This window comes from Symphalangus syndactylus, chromosome 5, assembly GCF_028878055.3.
Source record: "Symphalangus syndactylus isolate Jambi chromosome 5, NHGRI_mSymSyn1-v2.1_pri, whole genome shotgun sequence".
In the NCBI taxonomy this organism is placed as follows: domain Eukaryota; kingdom Metazoa; phylum Chordata; class Mammalia; order Primates; family Hylobatidae; genus Symphalangus; species Symphalangus syndactylus.
In genome coordinates, this window is record NC_072427.2 from 68,655,039 (window position 1) to 68,677,374 (window position 22,336).

At 39.6% G+C, this 22,336-nt stretch overlaps 1 protein-coding gene and 1 pseudogene across 3 annotated transcripts in view; both read left to right on the forward strand.

Moving 5' to 3' along the window:
- LOC129483223 (liprin-beta-2-like) overlaps positions 1-22,336 on the forward strand; it is a 201,372-nt pseudogene that overhangs the window by 143,380 nt on the left and 35,656 nt on the right.
- The window catches only part of STK38L (serine/threonine kinase 38 like), a 79,691-nt gene continuing 66,098 nt past the window's right edge, over positions 8,744-22,336 (forward strand). For 2 of the 3 annotated variants that reach the window (XM_063639193.1, XM_063639195.1), the window contains exon 1: positions 8,744-8,896. The gene's annotated coding sequence lies outside the window, so the exon portion shown is untranslated. The remainder of the gene's footprint in view (positions 8,897-22,336) is intronic. The other variant, XM_055280294.2, reaches the window with a different exon arrangement.

Consider the following 22,336-nt stretch of genomic DNA (forward strand, 5'->3'; position numbering starts at 1 on the left):
GTGCCTATGAAATTCAAACTGAATTGAACATCTTGTATTTCATCTGACCACCTTATCACCACAAGGGGGACATGGATCGTGGGTAAGGGCCTGGCTACCTGACATTCTACCAAACGTGGCAGAGGCAAATAGGAAAAGAGTGATGGTTCCATTTACAGACCTTCAAATAATCATGGATTTGCATTTCACTTCCTATCCCATGAAAATAGAACTCTAAAGAGTTCTGGCCATCTGGTCTACTCCCTCTCAGGCCATAATTCCTCTGCATATGTGATATAATAAATATCACATATTTATAATATCACATCATTATATAATAAACATATATATATATATATTTGGTATTTGTCCCCAGAGTCTATTATTCCTCACAGCATCTCAGAATTCTGTTGATGTGTTTTTTGACATTTTGTTTTTCCTAATGAACCTTTCCATTTTGAAGTTCCAAGACCTGAAATTTAATAACTTTTATTTCTTAGTGTTATGAATTTTAAGACTGGGCTCACAAGAACCTAGGAACAACATATAATTTTATTTTGTACCACTATTTACATATTCTTTTCTTCAAAAAAAAACAAGTTAAAAAATAGGTGGAAAATGAAAAAGCCCATGTAAATTTCACAAGTCTGACTCTTGTAGAACAGAGTATGAGTTTACAAGTCCAGCTAACCAGTCTATAACTTTAGTTGTTTTAGAGACAGGGTCTCACTCTGTCATCTAGGCTGGAGCACAGTGGCACGAACATAGCTCTCTATAACCTTGAACTCCTGGGCTCAAGTGGTCCTCCGCATTAGACTCCTGAGTAGCTGGGACTATAGGTGCACGGCACCATGCCCGGCTAATTTTTAAGAAAATTTATGTAGACAGAGACAGGGTCTCACTATGTTGCCTGGGCTGGTCTTAACTCCTGACCTCAAACAATCCTCCTGCCTCAGCCTCCAAAAGTGCTGGGATTACAGACGTGAGCCACCATGCCTGGCCCTTAAGGTATATAGTTAATATTTATTAATTTAACTTAAAATAAAAGCAGAAGGTATATTTAGGGTAACCAACTATTCTGGTTTGCCTGGAATTGAGGGAATTTCCAGGACACAGGATTTTCTGTGCTAAAACTAACAAAGTCACAGACAAACTGGGAGGATTTGTTCACCCTATATATACTAGAAATATATAAATAAGTAAATAAAGGGGTTAGGCCTAATCCTAATGCTCAAATTGTTTTCTAATTTATTTTATATCCCATATAAGACATACACATTATTTGCATACATCTATCAACTATCCTTTTAATTGTTCTTTAATCGAACCAGTCTTTAAAATGAGAATATTCAATGTGTTCACAGGTGTGTTGAATTGCTTAATTAATGCTTATAAATAGCTTTGGGATCCTTTGATGAAAACATTAAGTGATTGTAAAGGTTTATAACAATATTATTTCACACCAAAGGACACAGCAGGATTCAAAGCACCTTACTGATTGAACATAGATTATTTAGATACTGTAATCCCCATGGAAGTTCACTAACAATATTTCCATCATAAGGAACTAGTTCACAATAAATTGTTCTTTTAAAAAAAATCAAAGAGAGAATGTAAGTGAAACTGAGCCTTTGGACCTAAAGAACAAAATGCATAGGCAGGAACGAGGTAGTTGTACAAGTCTGAAAAAAGTGGAGCCACCTGGATCTTGTAAAAAGCTATAAGAAAGGGCCCTTTTAGAAAACAACATCTATTCTCCTTGTAGACATTCCAGGTAAACACATTTTTCTGTGAGGCACAATTAGTCCTAGTTACTGAAAATGTCATGTTCTCTCCATTGACAGATACTGAAGTTATTTCATGGAGCAAAACTGGGAATATTTGAGATAAAATTAAATAATACTGCTTAAGCAGAACATCTTACCTTTTTATACTTAAGTGCTGCTGTATTTCTTAAGAGCAAGGAGATTCTCTTACACCACAGAACAATGATCAAAACCAGAAAATTTATGTTAACATTATCTAACTTACAGATCTTAATCATAGTTTACCAGTTGTCTCAATAATGTCTTTTCTATCAAATAATAGTAAAAAAAAAAAAATCTGGTCAAGGGTCTAATTGGGAATTACACATTGCATGTAGTTGTACTATGGCTTTAATCTTTTAAAATTGGGAACAGTTTTTTGATTGATCTTTGCTTTTCATGACATTTGCATTTTGAACAGTATAGGCCAATTAATTTGTCAAATATCCACTTTGTTTCTTCATGATTAGATTGAGGGTAAATGGTAATATAGAAGTGATGTGACCCTACTACAGCACATCAGGAGGCAGAATGGGACATTCTTAAGGAGTAGTTTCATATTTATTTTTTGTTTTTTGAGGCAGGGTCCCCTGTCACCTAGGCTGAAGTGCAGTGGTACCATCACAGCTCACTGCAGCCTGGACCTCCTGGGCTCAAGCAGTCCTTCCACCTCAGCCTCCCAAGTAGTTGGGACTACAGGTGCATGCCACCACTATAATTTTTACTTCTTTTTGCAGAGCTGTGGTCTCCCTTTGTTGCCCAGGCTGGTCTTGAACTCCTGGGCTCAAGTGATCCTCCCACTTCAGCCTCTTGAAGTGTTGAGATTACAAGCATGAGTTACCACACCCAGCCTGGAGCAGCTTTTATGACTGTTTTATTGGCATCTGCAATATAACAAGCTGAAGATAGAGGAAGAAGCTTTCAGTGGGCTGGTAGCAGATGCTGTGGTGCACCACCCAAATCCACCTTCTAGGATTGCAGCTCTCATTACTACAGCAGCCGGAACTGCTGGCTTCTAAGAGTCCCCAGCCGAGTCCTTCTCCAGTTACTGCCCTCTGCTAGGTGGGCTTTCTCTCCCACATCCAATGGCTGATTGAGGTTGGGGTACAAAGGCCTGGTCCTGTGCCTCAACAGGGACAACTCTGAAGAGCCATCCCAACTCCAGAGCCCCTTGTGGGAGAGTCTGAAGCCTCTGTTGCAACTGCATTACATTTCAACTTCTCCTTTGCCTGATCTTGCTGTCTTCTCTCTCACACCTGAGTTGATCCAGAGAGCACTTTCCAATACATCTCCAGCACATTAATCTGCGTATTTCAGATTTCCCAGGAAAGCTGACCTAAGACTGGACCATTTTACATATGTGAGTGGGGCTTTTGATAAGCATTTCAAATTGTAAAACAAGTCTATTTTATAAACATTTTTAATATATTGAAATTTCCCAGGAAGTATACATATTAATCTTGTTATAAGAATTTTACTCCATCATAATTCTACCCTAGGAACTGTTGTAGTCTGAGAGTAAGAACACAAAGATGTTAACAAGAGATTGTGTCTGGATTGCTTAGGATAGTCAGAGCTTGATACTTAGCTTTTCATGTCCAGAAATTTAACTTTGTCAGAGGTGACCAAACTCAGAGGAACCAATACAGAGTAAGGGTAGTGTAACTGAGAGGAGAACATGTGGCAATTTGAGAGTGGGAATTTATAATGAGAAATGTAATTGCCAAGCAAACCAAAAATTTCTATTGGCTAATTGACATACTCTTACCTCATAAGAAAATCTACATGGGAAGTCAAATCAGAAATTTGCTTGATGAATACAATGATTGATTTATTTGATTTTAATTTATCCAATTTATCTGATAACCTCTGTAGCATTCAGCCTTGGTAGGGCATACCACAAGTAGACCAGATATTCATTTCTGCTTGCCAAGTCACTCTTGCCCCAGACAGCTTGCAATATACAACTTAATACTTGTAAATAAAACACCTCTGCCCAAAGCTCTGCAACAGCTTCCTATTGCTATTATATGAAGATAAATCTTAGCTGGGCATGGTGGCACACACCTGGAGTCTCAGCTACTCAGGATGCTGAGGCAGGAGGATCACTTAAGCCCAGGAGTTCGAGCCTGCAGTATGCCATAATCACACCTGTGAACAGCCACAGCACTCCAGCCTGGGTAACATGGTCAGATCTTGTCTCTATAACAACAACAACAATTTCTTAACCTTCTCCACAAGGCCCTGTGTTGTCTCATCAGATAAAAAAAAATTCCTTGAAAGCCCTATTTGGGTTATTTTCTCCAGGAAATCAAATCAGCATAAAATGCATGAAGCTAACCCGCTGAAAGCAACCACCTGATTCCTGGGGAGGTTGTAGAGTATAGCAGAATGAATGAGAAGCACATCCAGTAACTTCTCCCCCACAGTCCCTCTCTGTAGCTTCATAAAATAATTCAGCCAAAATTATTAACACAGCACCAGTTGACACCAAGAATGATCTTGCCTGCCCCAGACTCTACTAGAATTTGCTACATTTAAACAAGCCACAGGTTTTGTAACTTACTTCCCTACATAGCCTTATCCCCAACCTTAACCCCAGAGCCGAAACGAAGAAGAGGAACATAGATTGCATGCCTGTGAAGTGGCTTTCCTGTCAAGGTCTTAGACTTTCTTTCACTGGCTAGATTAAAAATATAAACAAAACCCAGTGTGAGCAAGCATGTGGGGAAATGGGAATTTTCTTGTACTGCCTGCTGATAGCATGGAAACTGGTGTAACCTCTGGATGGTAGTTTGGTAACAGGCTTGGAAATGTAAAGTGTGCATTGCCTTTGAGTCACTTCTAGTAGTTTGCCCCGAAGTTCACATTCTCTAGTGGGAGGAGATAACTGAAAAGGAAGTTCAACTGTTTTAACATAGTGGAAACTGTTGCAAGTAATGGTTTAGAATTTAGAAAACCACGAATATCAAATGATCTTTGGAAACATACTTTTTCAAGAGCGACCGTCTATATGATTGTGATGTAATGTCAATTGTGAACTGAGGGATGTCAATCCATAATATCAAGAAAAATTATGCTAAAAAATCTCTAATGTGATTCAGCCTTTTTTCAATCTAGTCAAGTCAGTTAAAAAATAAAGCAGGAATCAATTAGAAGTCACTGTTTCCAGGTTTATAAAGTAATTTGCAGAAGACAGTCTGGTGATAGCTCTGAATGGACTGTCATGTGAATGATTAAATGGCCCAGTGAAAGTCCCATGCAGCTTGTAAAATAGTCTTCATTTTCAAACAAACTCAACTGCACTTAGTTGTCTGGTCTTGGTGAGAATCCTTTTAAAAATCATGGCTATGTGAGAAGAGGAGCCAGGAGTCAAGCACTCTTAGTCTCAAACTGGAAAGGCCCATTCAGTTTTTTAAAAAACCTTGTAAACTTTCAATTTTTTTCCAAGGTAAAAACCTTACTAGGTTTTCATCAGGACAGACTTCCAGGAGAACTAAAAAGCACCTATTTTCTCTCCTTTTTAAATCTATTGGCATAACACTGCATATCATAAACTTTTATGCTCTTTAAAATCTCCGTATCTGTAGTTGCATCTCTATTATCATTGTTACTGTTTGTGTCTTTTTGTTTTCCCTGGATTAATCTTGTCAAGCTTTTTCCTATTTACTTTTCCAAAGAATCAGTTTTTGGTTATTGTCAATTTCAGTCATTTTTTGTTTTCAAAAAAAAATTAATTTCCAAATTAACTAAGTTAATTTTTGCCTTTATCTTTAAAATTATATTTGAAATTATTAATCATAACAGTTTACATACATTTGAAAAACAGAGGTATATATGGGAATGATTATATATTTGATTTACATTCCTTGGTGGACATAAGGGTCATGGAGGGGCTTCTGCTCTAAGTTTTATATCCTTCTTCTTCCTTTGAATTTATTTTGTTTTCTCTTTCAGGTTTCCTGAGTTGAAAGCTTTGTTCATTTGTTTTCATTTTTGTGTTTTCTGTGAAGTGCATTTAAAACAATAAATTAGCCCTCTAAATACTGCTTTGGGTATATCCCACAGTTGCAAAATTGCATAGATGGAAAAGTTGCTTTATTCATTTGGTGGAAGGGTTTTATCAATAGCTTTCCTTCTATTATTATTTACTACTGCCATTTGGCATTCATTCATTACTTACTATGTGGTAGGCCTAAGAGAGTAAAAGTAATACCAAAGAGTTCTTCCGATCAAGGAGCTAACACTTTCACATGGTAAAAACAAAAATCAGATAAATTGAGTGCTGAAAAGGTTTTCATCATGATTTTTCTCATCCTTTCTGGCCTACAATTTTAGCCGGTCTGCCTACATTTAGCATAAACTTGAAGAAGAGGGAATATGTGGAGGAAGGGGATACAAAGTCATATTCAGCTGTAGTCTAATAAGGTTAGCAGTGGCCATAGTGTATGTTTATTACCTGAACTTTGATTCTGTATCAGATAGTTGGTGATAAGAGTTTTGGAAGTTCCTTCAAATGATCTATTACTTAGGTCAATGGTTCTTAACCTGGGTCTGTGAACCTCAATGAAAAAACCATGTATATATTACATACATAACTATGTATAGTTACATAGTTATATATATATTATATTTATGTAATTTTTTCACTAAACTCAAACTGAAAATTAGCATTTGTTCCATCATGAATGTAGGCAGCAAACCACAGGAATGTTAGCAATACCTGTGACTTTTCCTCAATAGGAATCACACATATTTTCTACCCCATTAAAGTTGTTGTAGATATCTCAAAATATTGTTTCTGTGTATCATTACTACAAAATTACTGTAGGTCTTGATATTATTTAATGCATTAATAAAGAGGCAAATATATAACTATTTTAGTTATCTATGGCAGTGTAACATAGTATCCCAAAAGTTAGTGGCTTAAAACCACAAATATTTATTGTCTCACAGTTTCTGTGGGCCAGAAATCTGGGCTTGGCTAGTTGGACTTGCTGGCTCAGTATCTGGTTTTACAAGGCTGCAGTCTAGGTGTCAGGTGGGGCTGCAGTCATCTCAAGGCTCAAATGGGAAAGAATCTACTTCCAAGCTTACTTACATGATTATTGGCAGTATTCAGTTCATCACAGGTTGTTGGACTGGGGGCCTGAATTCCTTGGTGGCTGTTGACTGGATATCTCTCAGTTCCTTGCCATGTGGGCTTCTCTGTAAGGCAGGTCACAACACACAGCTGGCTTCCATGAAAGCAAGCAAATGAGAGAGCAAGGACAAGCAAGATGGAGCCCAGAATATTTTTGTAACCTAATCACGGAAATGATATCCTAATCACTTTTGCTATATTTCCTTTTTAAGATCTAAGTTACTAGAGAAGAGAATTACAGAAGGCGGGAATACTAGAAGGCGAGGATCATTGGCAGCCATCTTAGATGCTACTACTTACCACATAATTATATTACAAACTCACTTTTTAGTATTTTGGTAACTGTATGTTAACATTATCAATTTCCTTTGTAACCCTAGGTAGTTTATGCATTTAAGAACACTGTTTTCAAAAGGGGTCCATAGACCACCGAAATTCTGGTTCATAGCTCTAATTTGTTTCAGTTGAGGTACTTTCAACAACTTCCCAGGGAAATTTGTTTACAATGGTCTCAATTTAGGAAAATGTAGGAACTAGAGGTCAAAGTCTTAGCCTATCCCATATTAACCTAGACTGCTACTCTATACTAGTTCATATTACTCTAGTATGGCACATTTGAAGACATAAATTTGCTATGGAACAAACCATACACTGTTCTCAATCCTACCGTAGCATTTGAATGGTATGTGTATGCGTGCAGTACAGGGAGAAGGATGTATAGGCCTCTGTCAAGCTTGTCTGATCACAATTAAACCTCCTATGCTTGTATATGACAACTGTCATTTGAGTTTCAAAATGACCATATAAGTGGAGCTAATCTCCCCAAAAATACACTAATTACCAAACTAGAGCCTTTCCCACTACTAAGCTATGTATGAAAAAGCACAGTGTAAGAAAGAAATGATGTAATGCTTCTTTCCTAAGTGTTTCGCTCGTGTCCCCTGCTCTTGGGAAACCTAAAGATGACAGGTGGCATTTCTAAGTGATAATTTTTGCAAGCACAGTACCAGCTTCATATGTTGTCTCAGTAAGCTAAAAGCTAAGGATATTTTATAAGACCTCCAATACTCACATTGAGGATAAACTTGCCAACAATAATTGGGAGTCATTCTCTTATTTGGCTTTCCCAAAGGCCAGTTTTGTCCCCAGTTGCAAATTGCATCAACCTTCCCAAAGTTGTCCCTTTTGGGTCATCCTATAGGGGAGTGCTCTTCTGCACAATTCTCAGATCCTACTGATAAAGCAGGCCAGTACTGTAGTTATTTTAGATTTTCCAAGAAAACCCAAACAGGTTTTTAATGTATTTTTTGTGGCATCTCCAAATCCTAGTTCCTCTCCAGTCTCTGGAGTCCCCTCATGGTGAAATGGAAGCGTCAAGGAACCTGGGTGGTTTCGAGTCCCCACAGCTACCGACTGAGCAACTTAGCTGATCCATCTTTGTTGACCACTGTTTCCCAATCTGAAAAATGTGCGAATTCTCTCTTTCCATTTCTAACATTCTTTGCATTGCACTGTTTGAAAAATTCGGATGACATTTAGAATGTGACTAATGTCGCAACACACTAGGCCACTCTCAAGAGAGGCCTGAACAGGTTTGGAGTAAAAACGGCAGTGAGGCGAGGCTGGTGAAAAGGGAAGTGGCGACAGTTCAGTCAACTCCCTCAGAACCAGTCTGGACTTCACCAGGCAGAGATGGGTGGGGCCGGGAAGGGCGGCGTTGACGACAGAAAGCTACTTCCGGCTGTGGTGCGTATGACGTCAGGGCGAGTCGGACGACCCAGCCACCGAAAAGCCGAGGAGGGAAGGCTCGCGAGAGTTCAGGGAGGCCGCCCTGAGATTCCAGCGAGGCCGCGGGTCCCACCTCCCGGGGGCGGGGCGAGGGCGGAGCGGGGAGAAGGGAGCTGACGGGCGCCCGGCCGGCTGCGGTCCGTGCGGAGGCTGAGCCGGCCGCGGGCGCGACCGGAGGCAGGTGAGTTCGCGGATGCGGCGCTGGGCTGGGGGCCCAAGCTCGCCGCGCCAGCCCCAACTATGCGAGCAGGAGCAGGAGGAGATTTTAGGTGTCTTTGGGTGTCCAGGGAAAGCCGGGCTAATTCGGGGGCTGGAAATGTCTCCGGGGAACCTGCGGCGACGGCCTTGGCCCTCTTATTCCCCGGGGTGATACTGGCCCCGTGTGTCCAGAGAGGGAGTCTCGCGCCCGGGGAGGAATCTTTGTCCTCTGCTCCTTTCTCCTTCCACTCCCCGGCCCCCAAGCACCCCGCTCCGGGTCCCCGCCTGGGCTTCGTAAACAATAACAAATGTCGCGGATCCTCTCCGGGTAGCCCCAGCGCTCCAGTCCCGTGCCCTCCAGCCGATGTCACCCAGAGCCAGGATCCGAGGCATGGCTCTTCAATTGTGGGGGCTGTTTGTGTACCGTTCCTAAAAACTGATGCGTCAGATTGCCAAACATTTCTCAAGACAGACTCAGGAAAGCCTCCCAGCTCCTAGAAGCCACGGAGTGCTCAAAACCAGTCTTAGAATCTATCTTTACCATTGCACCCGTAGCCCCTTCCTTTCAAAATCATTATCTCCCACTCCTTTTTTCACCTTTAGTATCGAGGTCAAACGAGTGGTTATTTGGTGTGGGAATAGAAAAGATTATAACCGATTGAGTAGGGCACGTTTCACCTTTAAAAAGTTGCCAGGTTCACAGCAAAATAACAAACTTTATTTTCAAAACCAGTGGCCTCCCTTTTTACTGGTGCTGCTTTTGTTTCGTGTAATAGCTTTTCGGGTTCTAAGTTTGGAGGAATGATATAAAAAGAAATGGGAGGTGGGGGGAGGGCTAGTGGCTCTGGAAGTAGTGGCTTGTCCAAAAGTAGGATGCTATTGTTTCTCCCTTGATAAAATGCAGAACCAACGCTCTTGCCTATTTCACATAACTTGTGATAAGTTTTGAGAGAAGCCACTTAATCGGAAATGGCCTATTAGCTTATTTTACCGCTCAAATCTGAAAAAACAGCTTTAAGTGATTTAAATTCTGCCTCCTGATTGTAAGATGGGGATCGATGAATGAGACCTTGTCTTCTTTGGCGCTGTGGCTTACGTTTGACCGGTCTCTCTACTTTAAGGCAGGGCCTGTTGTACTTAAGCCCATTTTTGCTTCCTCAGTACAGATTCTTGAAAGTTCTTTGTCTCAATCATATATGTATATAAGGTACTGTAAACCTCTTTGAATTTGATTGGCCCTTCTCTCTGTGCCTCAGGATATGTAAAACAATTAAGTTTATTATACTGTTTCCCCAGTGGCTGAGAGGTATTGTATGTGAATTAGCCACCCTTGTGACTATTTGAGGAGAGAGAAGTTAGTCTAAAATATTATGTTAAATTATGATATTACATAATTTTATTGCATAAGTTCATCAAACTACTTCCATCTGAAAAATCCTGATCTCAAAAGAGGTAGGTACAATGAATTAAAAAATGTTTTGGTTTGACCTCACTTAGCTTTGTTTTCTCCTTGTTAAGATGGCTGATAATGTTTCCCATTTGGTTGTGATGCGTTTAGAATGAGAAGCAAAGTTGGGTGTAGTTTTTGTACTCTTTTGAAAGGCCTTGCCACTAGGAATGAAAAAATTAGACTTAGAAAACCCACATTAAATAGAAGCAGTTCTTCTCTAGCCATTTGCTCTTGAGTTTGTTTTAAAATAAGTCAAAGAATAGAGACCAAGATGATTTGTGCCAACAAATAGTTGTCCTTGTCAGTTTTTATGCTGAAAACTTGATTTCTAAAGATAGGACACTATAAGAACAAAGGAGAAATTGGACTTTCTAAAAAATGATAACAAAGCAATGGACTCAGTTCAGCTGTTTGCTTTCAGAAAAGTTCTGTTCTCTTGAAGTAAGGAGAGCATCATTGTGTTAGTGAAATTGGATAATGCACCTTAGAAAGTGCCTCCCCAGTGATCCAGGATAAGTTAGAGGCTTTTGTGTGTGTGCGTGGCACTTTTTGTTAAGAGGGAAAGAGGGCACAAATCAGAGCCAGAAAGGTTTGCATCTCAATGTATTGTTAAAATGCTTTTATTTTATGTAAATAGTGTAGGGTGAATCAAGCAAGCATATTGTTTTCTAGCGTCCTTAGGATTACATTAAAATCAGCAGATGGGCAAGTTATGATTAGGTTAGACTTGACATATGCAGAAATTATGCTTCTGTATTTTTATATTAAAAGCACCATGGTCTTTTTGAATGAAATAATGAAAGCAAGCTTTTAAGACATAACTTTTTTTAAAAATTAAAAATCTGTCTTTGGTTAATAGTTTAAAAACATGAAGCATATCCTCCTCTTCTTCCCCCCAAAATTTTTGTTTAAGTCTTAAGAAAGTCTTTAGCAAGGTATGACCAGTACTTAAGTGCACTGGTTGCATAAGCCTTCTGTCTCCAGGTAAAAGTTTGCTAATTGACAGGGTATTATTGTTCAGAATCTTTAGAGGGAGAGAAATGAAAGGCAACAGTGAACAGCGTTTGCTGCTCTGTACACTCGGACGAACTGCGGTTGCTGCTCTGTACAGTCGGACAAACTGTGGTTGCTGTCTTCAAGGAGATGTGATCCAGTGGGAAAGAAATATACCTACCCAAATAAATACCATAGAAAATGTGTTTTCTGAGGAGGCCAAGGAGGGAGGGATTAAGTGCTACTAGACCAATTAAGGAAGACTGAAATAGGAAAAGGCGTTTCTGTGGATGACTTAAGTGATCTAGTCATGTGATAATGATGATAAGTAAATACTTTATATAATGCTGCTTCCTGCTAAATCCTTTACATACACTTCCTGCCTCACACAACTGTATGGAGTAGGTATTTTTATTATTCCCATTTTGCAGATGAAGTAACTGTGGTACTAAGGTTAGATAGCTACTGAGTGGTAGGACCAGGATTCTGACCCAGGCATTCTGGCTTGTACCCATATGGCATGCTTAACGGCAATCCATATTTTCTCTCTCATTCATGATGGTCTTCCTCAGGTCTGTAGTTTCAAAAACTTGACTTGGGAAATACATTCTTCTGACATCTAAATTTTGGGGTCAGTTTTCTAGGAAGAGTTCCAAAATAACACCCAAGTAAATGAGTTATTTTTGACATGTTATTTTAATCCATTTTTGGAAGTTATTCTTGGTGCAAATTAAATATAACTATTGAGTGGGACTTTTTAATAATTTTGACTTATTACCTATAAGTACTCATAAGAACTTAGAAGTGAGAAGATATTCCATATTAACTCTTTTGCTTAATGGATGCTTAATGGAATGTTTGAGTCATTGTATATTTTGTCCTGTAATTTATTTTTTTTAAAGACAGAACCTCACTATCTTGCCCAGCCTGGACTCGAACTTCTGGGCTTAGATGATCTTCTTGCCTCCTAAGTTGCGGGAACTATAGGCCTGAGCCACTGTGTTTGGCTTTGTTCTGTAATTTTTTTTTTTTTTTTTTTTTTTTTTGCAGAGTTTAAGTCTGTCTTTTAGGCTGGAGTGCAGTAGTGCAATTATGGCTCATTGCAACCTCTGCCTCCCAGGCTCAAGCGATCCTCCCACCTCAGCTTCCTGAGTAGCTCGGACTACAGGTGTGCACAAGCACGCCCGACTGATTTTTAAATTTTTTGTAGAGACGGGGTTTCACTATGTTGCCCAGGCTGGTCTCGAACTCCTTGGCTCAAGTGATCCTCCTGCCTCGGCCTCCCAAATGTTGGGATTACAGGTGTGAGCCAATGTGCCCAGCCCTGTTCTATAATTTTTTAAACCACTTAGCACTGGATAGTTTTTGAGTTGAATTATGAAGTTGAAATTTAGTTAATGATTGAATGGTCTCAGCCCTTTTAGTTTATTTTCATGAACAGCTATGTTTATAATGGCAGAAACAGGGTGAATAGAGTGTTGTACATGTAAAAATGAGAGAAGTTCCATCACTGATACTTTATGTTGGGGCAACTTTGACAGTTCTTTGGGATTGTGAAATAAAAGGTGCTATAGAAATGTCTTGTATAGGCCTACTCAGTACTGTAAATGTCCACCTGATTTTATTTATGAAGTTTCAGGAATAGTCCACATTTGTTATTAAGAATTGGAATCACAAATTCAATTGGATTTAAAGGTTAGAAAAAAAGTATACCTAGGCAGGGAATACAGCAGGTGAGCGGTGGGAGAGGTATTGCCTGCCTTTTCCTAACTGTCCAGCAGGATGCAGACTCTTCAGCTTCTTTGTCAGTGCCTGCAGTTGACTGTACTCATAGTTTAAGTACAGCTCCAGACTCATAGTCTCTGTGAACGAATATAAGTATTCTCCACTTGACTCAATGGGGTAGGTTCTAGAAGACACCTATACTAGCACAGTTGATGGTTGGTGAGCTTAAAACCTAATGGGAAAAGTAGCAGAACTAAAGCCAGGATTTAAAGCACGTGTATTTATATTATTGAAATAAGACAGAGATGGCAAAACAAATTTTAAAAGTTTTTTTTTTTAAAACATACCTTAAATTAGTAGTGATGGTATATCATTTCCATTTACCATGCCCTGATTGGCAGATCTTTAGCCCATCATTTCATGGAGATACTTAGATGTAGACTTTGCTTTGTTATAAAAAGTTTCCAAGTTCTTCTAAGTACAGGTGGTTTGGGAAGATTGTCTTAGTAAAAAGGTGTGTGAGTAGGTCTATCAAAAGGAAACCAGTCATACTGCTACCTCCTTGATAATACAAGTTTTGGGGGCATCTTTTCCCAGTAGGAATAGCTTATCTGCATTGAAAGTCTGCTGAGGCAGGTAGCCTGCCTCTTAGATGAGCTCTGCACAGATCTTAGGGAAGACCTTAACAGTTACAGGTCATGTGGTGACCTGATCATTCACAGTCATATTGTATAAATTCCAAACAGGCCTGGAGCCTTGGCAATTGTCTGTGGTGTGTGATAACACTTCTACTATGCTTAGCTTTTATTTATTTATGTATTTGTTTTTGAAACAAAGTTTCACTCTTGTTGCCAAGGCTGGAGTGCAATGCATGATTTTGGTTCACTGCAACCGCCGCCTCCTGGGTTCGAGCGATTCTCCTGCCTCAGCCTCCCAAATATCTGGGATTATAGGCATGCACCACCACGCCTGGCTAAGTTTTGTATTTTTAGTAGAGTTCGGGTTTCACCATGTTGGTCAGGCTGGTCTCAAACTCCCGACCTCAGGCGATCTGCCGGCCTCGGCCTCCCAAAGTGCTGGGATTACAGGTGTGAGCCACTGCGCCCGGCCTGTGCTTAGCTTTTAAATTCTTAACAAGCTCTTTGCCTTCCCCTTAATTAACACCAGATCAGGTGGTAGCCCAAATTGTTGATTCTCTGGCAATTTATACAGAAGGCTTCCTGTTTTCCTTGCCTTTTGCTGATTCTCGTTGATTCCACAGGTATAGAATTTCTACATGTTATAATAGATAAATCTCTGATCCCATATGCACAGATAGCATCCATTGTTTTCTTACCTCTTTGAGTGATTTACTGTCTCTACAGCTGATTCAGGAGATTTTATTACTCTTTTTCCTGATTCCTGGGACACTTTTACTGCTTTTGCAGTTCCTGAATAGGGTGGAGTTAATAATGTTTAACACCTCAAATCAACTACAAATACAAGACACCCAGAATAAAGAACAAGATGGCAGAAACTAACATGAGGGCATGATAGCTAATACCAGCTATTTTTGGCATTCAGGGTTGCTGTACCTTTGTTACGGAGTCTAGCTTTCATTCTGTCTGTGAAAGTTTAGAAAATTGAGTTTGGGACAGAGAAGCTTCTGCACACATTAATGTGCACTTTTCAGGGACCAAGTTCTCCCATTCCTATTCTGCTTTTATGAATACAGTTATTGCTATTCTGCTTTTATGATCTGGAGATTTTGACTGCATTTCTCTTGATCCCTCACCAATTCTAGAGACACAGTAAGTAATCTGATCATTTAATATGAAGAATACTTTGTAATTTATATGTCTCAAACTTTGTCTCCCAGTGGTAATATATAGATTTAGCTCCCCGAATATCATCTTCCCCTCTTAAATGTTCTTGATTCCTTTTTCTTTCTGAATGTCACCCATTAGGGCACAGGTCTAATAATTTTATCAATGCCAGTAACCACTTATCCCTTACTATGCACCAGACATAGTGCTAAGTACTTTATATATATTATCTCATTTAATCCTTATAGCAATCTTGTGAGTTATTATCTCTACCTACAAATGAGGAAATAGGAGCTTAGAGAGGTGAAGTGACTTTCCCAGGGTCACACAGGTAGATAGTAAGTGGTAGAGTTAGAAATTGCTTCTTTGGGCTGGGCGCGGTGGCTCACACCTGTAATCCCAGCACTTTGGGAGGCCAAGGCGGGCAGATCACGAGGTCAGGAGATCGAGACCATCCTGGCTAACATGGCAAAACCTCGTCTCTACTAAAAATAAAAAAAATAGCTGGGCGTGGTGGCAGGCACCTGTAGTCCCAGCTACTCCAGAGGCTGAGGCAGGAGAATGACGTCAACCCAGGAGGTGGAGCTTGCAGTGAGCTGAGACCACATCACTGTACTCTAGCCTGGGTGACAGAGTGAGACTGTCTCAAAAAAAAAAAAAAAAAAGAAATTGCTTCTTCAGATCAGGTTTGCTCTCTCTTACATTGCATTATTTTACTACAGAAACTTCTCCTTTTCTCTTTAATTTACCTCCCTCTTCTAGTCCCACCCCAAGTTTTCTTCTCTTTTTTCCCCTCCTTTTTTTGCATGTCAGACATAAATTCTCTTGAGAAAAGTATGCAGAAATAATTCAATTGTATTCTGATTTCTTATAGAGAGAGATTTACTCTTAACACTTACTTTAAGAATAATACCAGGAGCCCTTATATTTGTATTACACTTTATAGTTTTATGAAGCATTTTTACACATTTCCTTACTTAATCCTCATAGCAGTCAGGTGGTATAGGCAGTGAGGGTTATGGCTATTACACCTATTTTCAGGTAAAGAGAAGAACTCAGATTAAGTGACTTGTCAGATCTCAAAATAAGAGACAGAGCCTGAATTTAAACTTAGGTCTTTCGACTCTAATATAAACACTTTATTTAACACACTGGTCTTCCTTGTAGAATAAAAGCTGCTACAAGTGAATTGTTCACTAAGGGCTCTACAAAATTAGTTGATGAGACAAGGTTTTTGCCCTTAGCAATTACAGTGCTGAAATAAATGATATAATCAAATCTTCTGACTTCATTTAAGCCAATTAGGAGTGGGTAAATATCATTATAGCATGGCATTTTCTAAAGTTTTAAGCCTTGAGCTTTGTTTTGTTTTGTGAGAATTGAGAAGCTGGAATTTTAGTTCTGCATTTTAAATCATGAAATGTTAAAGTCCTTAATTCTTAAGTTATTGTCTGTCTCATTGTGCACTCAACTGCTTACATTCTAACTAAAACGATGATAAAGGAATAGGGTGAAGGGAGAACAGACATAAACAGTGAAATTAAGGAGTTGGGAATCCTAACAAGGGCTTGCTGAGGTATCTTACAGAAGCACTTTTTTTTTTTTTTTTTTTTTTTTGAGACAGAGTCTCACTCTGTCGCCCAGGCTGGAGTGCAGTGGCATGATCTCAGCTCACTGCAAGCTCCACCTCCCGGGTTCACGCCATTCTCCTGCCTCAGCCTCCCGAGTAGCTGGGACCACAGGTGCCCACCACCACGCCTGGCTAATTTTTTGTATTTTTAGTAGAGATGGGGTTTCACCATGTTAGCAAGGATGGTCTCAATCTCCTGACTTCGTGATCTGCCCGCCTCGGCCTCCCAAAGTGCTGGGATTACAGGTGTGAGCCACCACGCCCGGCCTACAAAAGCACTTTTGTAGAAAATTGAATATGATCCTTAAAAGAATGGATAAGCTACAAGTAGCATTCACTTCTGGAAAGTGTTAATGTTTGAGAGCTCAGACAGCTTCCTTAATGATCCATTTTTGACATACTATCTTGTACTAGTGTCTGTTTTATTAAATTTAATTTTTACTAGCAGTGTTCATTTTTACTTAGTTAAACGTCTACCCACTGACCTGCTCCCATTGTGGAAACACCACACCGTGTTTGCCCCTTATGACTTTTCTGTATTTGGCAGCAGAGGCTGGTTGCTCAGTTTATTGTAGTACTAGGGAGTTGCCCTTTGTTGTGTTTTTTACAACAGCGATCCATTTCATTTGGACATTTTCAGATCTGGTTGAGGATGTTCTCCATATGTCGACTCTTACCTAGCCAAACAGAATAGACTTTTTCTATTTTAGTGGCTGGATTGGAAAATTTTAGTACTGAATTGCATGTATATTCTTAATATTGGCAAATCCTGAAGGAGTCACAGACTCATAATATTTTAGTGAGGTTAGTCATCATAATTCATTATTTATCAGCTATTTCCAGGGCACTGGGTTAGGTACCATGGCAAAATAGAGACAAATAGATGTTTGGCCCTCCATTTAGAAAAGTTCAATCCAGTAAGAGGTATAATGTATGGGTACAAATAACTGTAATTCAAACAGAAAGTGATAACGGAGTAACAGGGTACTGTGGGAACAGAGGAAAGAGAGATTGCTTCTGGCTGTAGAGATTAGGAAAGCTTCCTATATGAAGTGAAATATGAATTGACCATTTCAGAGTGAAGGACATGCCACGCAGAGGGATTAGCATAAATTGGGTGTATCTGTACAGCACCTGGTAAATTCTGTTAATTATCTACTTCTCTTTCTGCTCTATTGGATTTGAACCCATTGAACTTAGAGAATTGATGTTTTCCAGCTTTTCATTCTCTACTTCACCACCTGCTCAACTTGGTACATTAATTACTTACAGTTGTAAGTGGCAGTAGTGTATATGGAGTGAATTCAAGGAAAGAGAGTCCAGAAATGGGAAGACCAGTGAAGAGACAAATTTAAATAATCTAGGTGATAATAATGAAGTTCTAAACTAGGTGAGATTGGGAAGGAGAGACTTGCATGGATGGGTCTCTCCTTTCTAGTGAAAGAACCTAGACAGTTCTTTCACTGTGAATTGTACATAAAGTACACACCGTGTACCAGGAGATATGGAAAGGGAAAGAGACGGTGCTCCCTCAGAAGCCGGGCAGGTGACTGGAGAGCTACATTCACAGGGGTAGAAATAGCTGCAATCAGGCATAGCAGCTGTCATGAAAGAGCAGTGAGAGGCACACCTAAGGGAGAGGGGCACCTACTTGGGATAGTGAGAGAAGCTTTCCAAGGATGTATGAGTGTTTGAGCCTAGACTTGAAGGGTGAGGAGAGGAGTGTTTCAGGCCGAGGAGCCTCAGGCGGGTATTATCACATAGTGATGTAAGACACTGAAGCATATTAGGGGGCCACAGGAACAGGAATTGTTGCCATGGTGCTGGACAGGAGCAATGAACTTTTATTTGCTGTGTATTTATGTTTATCCAGCTTTAGCACTCTGAGCTTTTGTAAGAAAGTGTTTCTGTTGCCTCTAGTAGCCTATTGGAAGCACCTCTTCTGTGCTTCCCACTCCCAACCTGGAGTGCAGTGCCGGTGATAAATTGTCTCTTGCTTCCATTTTGTGAAATTAAACAGAAAAGGTAAAGATGCCATCAGCCAGAGAGATAAAGGGAAAAGTAAATCCACTAAAATCCTTTTCTTTGATGAAGCCTAGAACCACTGAGGTTGTTGTATAAAGAGAATGCTGCATCAAAGCACAGCTTCAAGAGCACCTGACTTGAGGGAGGGGATTGTGGTAGGAACATGATTATTTACCTTTCCCATATGGTTTTATGGAACTCTTAAACATTTCCCAAGACTGTAATACCTAATACTGAAGTCGTTTTATTCTAGTTCTAGCCTTGATTCTTTTCCTCTTCTCTACTCTAAGCCTTATTATTTTTTAAAAATAACACAGTTTAATAACTAACATGACCCTAAACTTCAGATGGTGTCAAACATCATCTCCGGTCCTCCTCTATCCTTGTTTGGTCATTCAGAGACCTGTATGTACAAATCATTATTATAAACTTTGTTGTATAATCTACATTAGATTGCTAGAGCTAAAAAGCACTACAGATTTCTTTTTTACATAGATATACTTTCTACAGTGGTTATTTTTTTTTTCTGTCCTTTGGATTGGACCACTGAAACAGAATATAAAGTTGTTTTCTAAGGACAACCAAAATGTTAATGGTAGTCTCTAATTCAAATTATATCCATTGTATTTCTAGGCCAGGGGTTGGCAGCTGTGTTGGCTTTAGTGCCGTTACTGATAATACTAAAAGATTATGGGCACTCTCAGGAGGAAAGTGAAAGGAACAGGAGGAGAAAAAGCAGGCTTGCGGGGTGGTGGGGGAGGCATAGAGAGGGGGCAGGAGAAAAAGTACATATGGTTAAAAGAGGTCAAGTACCTCTCACACCTATTCCAGGTACCACTTGGTGGGACCAATGCCATATTTAAGGATGAAGTTGAACTCCCAGCAGTCCTGTCTGAAAATACTCTGGTTGTATTTTTATGCCAAAAATGGCAGTTTGTTTTAATCAAACATTTCTGGATTTAATTTTTAAAATTGTTTATGGACCAGTGTCTCTCTCCTTTTAGAATTGAGCAGAAAAGGAGACAGAAATCAACGTACTTTAAATATCAATGAAAATTATAAGCACATTTCTGAAATGTAGTTAAAGCTTTAAGATCTAAATCCATAGATTATCCCCATCGTATAGCCCAATTCAGGCACAAGGTGGCAGAAGGTAAAGGGATGAATAGCTGGGAACATGTGTTTAAATTTTTACTGTAGTAAAACTGCATTTTCATACTAACCAAGAGTGTAACTGGACCCACAGAAGGAAAAATAGGGCTAAGAAATTAGAGCCTGTGCTTTCCTGTACAAGTAAACCAAGTACTGTCTCTCTTTCAGAAAACATTATCAAACAACAAAAAATTTATTTTTTAGAACTTACACAAAATATTGGACTGACAAAGCCAAAAACAAAAATACTTAAGATTTTAGCTTTTCTGTAATAGTGGTGAAAAGTAATTTCTCAGATTGTAAGAAATACTGTGTTAAATTGAAGTTTTTGATTGATTTTCAGAGTTGAAAGATGCATTAGAGGTCATCTAGTCCAACTCTGTTGTGAATTCCCTGTACATCATCTCCAACAAGTGGATATTTAGTCTTTGCCTAAATATTTAAGTTCCTTGCCTAAAGATAAGGAACTTAACAGATCATAAGATAGCTAACTTTCATTCCCTTAAGTGGTTAATAAGCTCTTTTGTCCCCAATCCTCTTCTCACTCGCTGCACTGTGAGTGTGGGTGATCTCATATGCTCTGATATCTTCAATAACTTCTCTGCAATGATGACTTCCAAACTGGTATATCTTGCTCAGGTCCCCATCCTGATCTTGAGACCCCATTGTCCATCTGTCTTCTAGATATCACCACCTTTGGTATGTTCCACGGGTAACTTAGATTCTGCTCGCCCAGAGCTGACTTTATCTTCTCCCTTCCCAGAGCCATTCTTGTGCTCCTTAGGTTTCCCAGTGCGTGGCGTTGTTCTCTATTTGGTTCTTAAGCTGTAAACCTGGAAATCACCGTTGACTCGTCCTCCTTGTTTATGACTGACATCTAGTCATTTTTTAGGTCTTCCTTAACTATGTCTTGAACTCTGCCTTTGCTCTTCCTCCAGTGCCAGAATATTCATTCAGGTGCCCAATGATTGAACTAGCTGTCTTTCCCTGCTACCAGTCTTGCCTTCTTTCAGTCTGTCTTCCATGTGGCTGCCCACGACTGTCCTAAACTTGAATCTGATTATGTAACTTTCATCCTTAAAATTTCTAGTGACTCCCCATGGCCTCTTCCAGGCTCCTTAGTGTGACACATGCGTTCCTTTTTAGTTTTCCAGCCTTATACGTCCATCACTCCCCTACTCACCTCTCCAACCACACTGAACCACTAGCTTTCTCGTACCTTCGATCTCACACACTACTTTCTGGAATGCCCTTTCCTATACTTTTTGGGTAATTCCTGTGCTTTCTTTGGTATTCTTCTTAGGCATCTCTTTCAGGGAGGCCTGCCTTGACCTCTTACCTCCAGCAGGGTTAGATACCTCTCCTAGGCTTTCTGACAGTGTCTAGTATGTGTTTCTTTTATGTTTTTTAAATATCCAAACTACAGTAAGAGGTAATAATGTTGGGCATTGACTGTGTGTCAAAACTTAATGAGCATTTGCTATGTGCCAGGCATAGGACAGTGCTAACTGGAAAGTGTTTCCTTATATAATTTTCAACTGGTTCTCATCTCAGAATTAGAGATAATTTTATGTCACTGCAATAGTAGTATTTGAAGATGGCTATCTAACATCTTCTCTCTTTCAGGCTCAGTATCTTCATTGAATTTGTTCAAATATGGATTTCAGACCTCTTGCCTTCCTGGTCACTCCCCTCCATGTGTTTTATTTTGTTTTCTCTCTTAAAATACGTGGTTCCGTTTTACATCAAATAGAGTTGTCATAAAGGAACATAGGGCTTCTCAGATGGGTAGAAGCTGGATATGGATTGTCATATTTAAGGTATAGACCTCACTTACCTAGGTCCTTAGCTGTGAACATTTTTCTGAACATTTTCCAGAAGTCACCAGGATTACGGGAATTTACTTATAGTTAGCAAGTGATGGAGAGACTGACATAAAACCAAGAATGCCAGTTAGTGAATTTATTAATATAACTGTGAGCGGAACAGAAACTTATAGTTTGGTGAGCACACTCTCATCACTATAGGAGAATCTACAGGGGAAGCCCGCCCATCTAATCAAATGGGTAATCTTAATGGGGAGTGTCACTAAGTCAGGATAACCCGATGGAGAGTCTTTATAAGGATGCAGCTGTCCAGCACTGTTCTGGGGATATGGTCAGTGTGCTTTCACCTCAGACAGTGTTGGGGGCACATAGGCAAAGTCTTCCTTGTTAAACTCCTGCTCCCCCCCCACTACCCCAGATTAATATAACCTCCTTCTGTCAACATAGTTGACAAGGTTTCAGCTTCCTTAATTCACATTCCAATCCTGTCTCCCAGAAACTATACCCTACTCACTTTTGACCAGACTTGGGTATCCCCAGCCCTTTTCAGTCACACATTTTCTTGGAATTACTTACAGTGATGGCTAAATTCCATCACTCTATTTGATTCAGACTGGTGTTACTCCCAGAGGATGACTTAATTTTCTAATTATGAGGACATTTATTTTGCCCTTTGTATGACTATAGGACATCACTGAGTGTTGAATAACTTCTCCAGATATGAGCCAACTAGTACAGTGTAGAGTATGGCATTCACCTTCCTTGTGCATGACTTTATTTATATGTGTGTGTCAACTCAGCCCAAGATTAAGATTGT